The following is a 6,000-nucleotide window of genomic DNA, read 5'->3' on the forward strand; positions in this document are numbered from 1 at the left end:
CCCGACGTGCACGTCACCAGGAAGTGACGCAACCACGCCGGGCACGCTGGGGGTGGGGCCACAGTCATCGGAGAAAAAACTCTATGTTTTCCCCTCGGATGGTCGTGGCCCCGCCCCCAGCGTGCCCGGCTTCGTCACGTCACTTCCTGGTGATGTGGATGCGGCGCGCGCGCGCGCCGGGATCAACCAGGGAGTCCCCCGCTCCACAACGAGGACGGACTTGGCAACCCTACTCACAGCTTCAATGCTTGTAGCAAACAAAGTAGAATTCTTGCTCACGAGACTCCGCGGCTTAGAGGGAGCAGTTCCTTTTCTAACTGGAGAGGCCAGGAATCAAGCCTGGGACCTTCTGCAGACAAAGCAGATGCTCTGCCACTGAGCCATGGCTCCTCCTTATATTTATTTATATTTATTTATAATTTCAATTTATAGCCCTCCCTCCCCGCTACACGGGCTCAGGGCGGCTCACAATCAGGCATAAGCCCGCACATAAAACACAATTAAAACCATTTAAAATCATTTCTACAATATTACAACATTATTAAGTGCTCTGGATGTTCCGAATAGATCATCCATGAAGATGACGGAGACACAGCCAACAGGAGGAATCTACTCTGGGGGTATTCTCAACGAACTCCCTGCCTCTGAGAAGCTGTGGATTTCAAACCTGCTTTCCTTCTCATTCTGATAGATTCAGGTGGTTAGCCATGTTGGTCTGAAGCCCCAGAGCAAAGTTTGAGTCCAGGGGCACCCATGAGACCAACCAAGTTTTATTTGAGGTATAAGCTTTTGTGTGCACATATACTGTCTGGCTCCTCGGCTGCATCCGCAGAGCCTTCAGGCAGCATTCTTCACCCAGTTGCCTCTAGGGCTGCCAAGTGGGGGTGGGTAAACTCCCGCTTTGGAGGCCCGATTTCCGCCATCTCGGAATTTGGCCCAGGGGGGGGAACTCCACCCCCTGAAGCGCACCTCTGGTGACGCAACCACATCACTCACGTTGGGGGCGTGGCCCCGATCGTCGGAGGGAAAACCCCACTGACGATCGGGGCCACGCCCCCAATGTGAGCGATGTAGCGTGTAACTTCCTGTGACAATGTGGCGGTGCGCGCACGCATCGCCGGAGAGCTCCCAGAGCCCAGCGAGGCTCCCGCGCCACCAAGGTAAGTAGACTTGGCAACCCTAGTTGCCTCTGCTTATACCTTGAATGAATCTCTGTTGGTCTTAAAGATGCCACTGGACTCGAACTTTGCTCTGCTTCTTGCTCTGAGTGACACAGCATTTTACACATCCGGATGTGTACAGTCAACCACACGGCCTACAGTCAGCCACACCATCCCAAAGACTTAAGGGCAACTTACCTTTTCTTAAGAAGGAGGTGGCAATTTGCGCCAATTCCGCCTCCTGCTGTAGTCCACCGAGCCCCCACCAGAATCTTTTTTTCCTGGGGGTCAGCAGCACACCTTCACAAAGTTATTTATTTATTTAGATATTATGCCCTGTTTTCTTCCCAGTTGTTGCTTCTAACATCTTTCTCTTCTCTTCCATTTTATCCTCGCAACGACCCTGTGAGATAGGGTTAGACTAAGTGGGACTGACTGGTCCATTGTTCAGACTTGGTCCATATTTTGTGTGCCCACTGTCTGGTGCCATAGGAAGGGGGCAGACATTTAGAGAAGAAGAAGGAGATTGGATTTATACCATACCCTTCACTCGGAGTCTCACAGTGGCTTAAAAACTCCTTTCCCTTCCCCTCCTTACAACAGACACCCTGTGAGGTAGGTGGGGCTCTTTCCAGAACTACCCATTCAACGACAGCTCTGAGAGAACTATGGCTTGCCCAAGGTCATCCAGCAGCTGCAAGTGGAGGAGCGGGGAATCAAACCCGGTTTTCCCAGATTAGAGTCCGTGTACTTAACCGCTACAGCAAACCGGCTAGGTTTATAATCAGGAAGGTTTGTTGCCCATATGTGACCATGTAGGCCTGAGCCCAATGTTCACAAAATGTCAGTGGGGTAACTGTCACATGCCGTCTTGTGGATATAAGGAGAGCAAGGCCTCCTTTGGTCCTTCCTTTCCATTCCCCTGGTGTGGCTAGAAAGTGGTATATTGTAAATCCATCTACAGACAGTGGGTCTTTGGACCAAGTTTCTTGGCAGCAGATGATATCATCTTGGGCCAAAAAGAGGAAGAGGACAAGAAGGAGGAGAAAGAGGAGAAAGAAGAAGAGGGGGGGAGAGGAGGAGAGGAAGGAGATTGGAGTTATCACTTGGAGTCTCAGAGGGGCTTACAAATCTCCTTTCCCTTCCCCTCTTTCAAGGACTACTCTTGAGAGAACAGCTCTCAACCACTTGAGCCACCGCAGCTCCAATTTGGACAATACAGTTCTTTTATTTAAAAAAAGGTCTACAATTCTTATGTATAGTTCGTATAATATCCATACTAGACTCTATCAGCCAGGTGGAGCTTCAGTGGACCAGTGCAGTCTAAAGACTCAGATTACATACACTAAAGGCATTGTGTGTGTATATAAAGTGCCTCCAGGTTGCAGCCATCTTACAGTGACCCCAGCAAGTGGCCTTCAAGGCAAGTGATTAAGCAGAGGTGTTTTGTTTAGCTTCCTCTGCAGACTCTTCCCTGGCAGTTTCTTTTCCAGGTACTGATCCTGCTTAGCTTCTGGCTTCTGGGAACCCCAGCAAGGGGCTTTCAAGGCAAGTGAGAAGCGGAGGTGGTTTGCCCTTGCCTTCCTCTGCAGAGTCTTCTTTGGTGGTCTCCCTTCCAACTACCGGTCCTGCTTAGCTTATGAGATCTGATGACATCAGGCTGTACCACGCCACCTTCCCTTCCACTACAGACATTAGACGTGCTAAAACTTGCCATAGCAGACCAGTCTATTAACATTTGTTAGACATGATAGCCAAACATCAGCTCCTTGGTCGGAGGTATTCGAGTTCCAGATGCTGGAGATAAGCCTTGGTCATCCTCTTCAAGCTCTTTGTGAACTTCCCAACAGGTGTCCAGTTCTCCACTTTGGGAAACAGACCACTTGTCTAACTTTGTGGTCCTTTGGTTCAAAGACAGCAACGCTAATCTCATGAAACAGTGTTTCCTGTTCCCAACATTACAGCCACTGGCAATCCCTACAGAATAATGCTACCTCATCATGTTTTCCCAGTCGACTTCCGGTTTATGGCGGCGCGCTAGCAGACTCACCTCCCGGACCTCCCGGGGGGTGAAGCTGCGCTCCAGCCGAAGAAGGGGGTGCGCCGGCTTGCAACCCCCCCCCAGGGGCCCAGCGAAGGGACCCTGGCCATGGAACTTATAAGAGGTCGCCTCTTCGAGGGCGGAATGCCTGAGAATTGAGGCACCTCTTCATTCCGACGGTTCTCCGTGCTGTGAGACCGTATGGACTTAGTGACGCTGACCAGGATGAGTGCAGGAGATCACACGGCAGAAACAAAATGAAAGCGAGGTCAAATGACTGATTATGGACATGAGTCAATTTCGTAGTGTTTAAATAAAATAAGATAGCTCCCCACCCCACCCCACCGAACGGGATCATGTTTTCCCAATGTAATTTGCAGTGGAGAATCATAGCTCATCAGTACAGCACACCTGTTGCATGCCCAGGGTCCCAGGCTCAAGCCATGGCATCTACAGTTCAAAAGGTCTCTTGGAAATGACCTTGCAGAACTCCTGACAGTGGAAGGTGACAACACTATGTTAGAGGAACCAATGGTCTAAACTTGAGGCCGCTTCATATGTTCTTATCATATTTGATATATATGTCATTTGGTGTGCAGAACTGAGATATTTGGAAAAGAGGATTGGGTAAGCATCTTTTGCTGGGGCTTTGTGAGAGCAGAAGAGGGTATGAAGGAGGTATCTATTGGGTAAGCACCTGATGGTGGGATTGGGTAACTGTTGATATGAGCAGTCAAGGGTATGAAGGCTGGTATGTATTCCTGACCTGGTAGCTCGGCCTCATTCGCTCCCTTATACTCCGGATATTTTTGCACGGATATAAGTCACAAGTCTTTGCCCTGTGGGCTAGTGTTTGGGAATGCAGATGAGTCTCTCATTCTTAGACACAATCTCTCCATTTTCTTGTAGGAAAGTGCGCCTCGGCAAGAACCGCTCACTGAGCCACAAACAACTCTGGATCAAGCCAGCCACAAATGTCATTTTTGTGGCCTCCTCATTGATCTACTGAGTCCTGGAGAGTAACCTACCGGATCCAGGAAGCCCGAAACCTCCAAATAACTCCAATGACCTTAGGAGAACAAGCCAGGAAGGCGTTTTGAGTGTTGGCTAGAAGAGCATATTAAAATACAAGGCATTCTCTGTAGTAAAAACTGGGTACCTCATTCCAGCTGTCTATATATATTCCTTCCCAGCACTAAATCTGTCCAGGGACCTTTCAGAAATACAACATTAAGCCTCATGCCTTCGCTTAGTGAATAGAAATGTGAAAAGGATGGAGATAAAAATCAGAGGGACATACAATAGCGAATGTTCTATGATTTAATCACCATTACAGCTTAAAACAGCCCAGCCGACATTCACCCTTGGTAAGGCAGGGATAAATCTCAGCCGATGGCCTCCTTCAAAGAGTGACGGCACCGTCGTTTCAGGCCCTTTTTTAGAAGGGAGGCCCCCCGACGCAGCACAAAGAAGATAGCTGAAGGGCACCGGAAGTGGCGGGCTTCAAGAACCAAGGTCCAATTGACCTTCCTCGCAATGACACAACGGCCACTGAATGCAGGGAAGAAAGACTCATATATTATTAGGGATGTGGTGTGCGTGTGAATGTGTGGTTTATACACAGTACTGCACTCTCCTGGGGAGCAGGGTATGAGATCCCTAGAAGTAGGGGATGAAACCACCTAGGATCAGAATGGAAGCAGGTTTTGCTTTCCCTTCAGCAGTATTTCCAAATCTACTGCTTTTTCTTCAGTCTTGATCGATTGGCGTCGTTTAGAAGAGAAGAAGAAGAAGAAGAAGAAGAAGAAGAAGAGAGACTGGATTTATACCCTGCGCCCTTCACTACCCAAAGGAGTCTCAGAGCGGCTTAGAAACTCCTTCCCCTTCCCCTCCCCACAACAGACACCCTGTGCGATAGGTGAGGCTGAGAGAGTTCTTGACAGAAACTGCTCCTTTTCAAGGGCAGCTCTTATCAGAACTATGGCTTGCCCAAGGTCATCCAGCCAGCTGCAAGTGGAGGAGTGGGGAATCAAACCCGGTTCTCCCAGATTAGAGTCTGCGCACTTAACCACGACACCAAACTGGCACTTAACCACTACACCAAACTGGCAAACTGGTTTATACCCTGTTTTTCTCCCTGATTGGGACAGCAAGTGGCTTACATCGTTCTCTCCTCTGTGTTATCCTCACAACAGCCCTTCGGGACGGGTTAGGCTGAAGTCATGGGACTGGATGGACCCAGGTCACCCTGCGAGGCTCCATGCCAGAGGGGATATCTGAACCCAGTTCTGCCACAGATCCTAGTAGGCAAGGCTCTTTTTGTAGCAGGAACTCCTTTGCATATTGGGCCACGCTCCCTAATGTAGCCAATCCTCCAAGAGCTTACAGAGCTCTTCTTACAGGAGCTACTGTAAGATCTTGGAGGATTGGCTACACTAGGGGTGTGTCGCCTAATATGCAAAGGAATTCTAGGACACACTAACCACTACACCACACTGGCTCTCTGTATCCTATATGAAACCTTCATTTATATAGGTAAAAGGGGCTGCATGTGGGTGAAACATGCCCCCCGCCCCCTAGTGACCCCCCCCCACCCAAAATCAATGACGAGACTATTGGCATAATCCCCTTTACTTGAATAGTCTGTTTCTTGGTCATGCTAAACTACAACACAACATTGGGAATAAACTCTCTCCTCCCTTACTAGTTTGCTGCTGAGGTCAGGAGCGCGGACCCTCATCTGGAAGAACCGTGTTTGATTCCCCACTCCTCCACGTGCAGTTTCTGGTGTGCCCTTGG

At 49.4% G+C, this 6,000-nt stretch overlaps 1 long non-coding RNA gene across 2 annotated transcripts in view; it reads left to right on the forward strand.

Moving 5' to 3' along the window:
* Positions 1–4,747, forward strand: part of LOC107116482 — a 52,472-nt gene extending 47,725 nt beyond the window's left edge. For both annotated transcript variants that reach the window (XR_001482709.1, XR_001482708.1), the window contains exon 3: positions 4,111–4,747. This is a non-coding gene — a long non-coding RNA (uncharacterized LOC107116482). The remainder of the gene's footprint in view (positions 1–4,110) is intronic.
* Positions 4,748–6,000: the final 1,253 nt, after the last annotated feature.

Source organism: Gekko japonicus, unplaced genomic scaffold (assembly GCF_001447785.1).
Source record: "Gekko japonicus isolate JY-2015 unplaced genomic scaffold, Gekko_japonicus_V1.1 scaffold41, whole genome shotgun sequence".
Lineage (NCBI taxonomy): Eukaryota > Metazoa > Chordata > Lepidosauria > Squamata > Gekkonidae > Gekko > Gekko japonicus.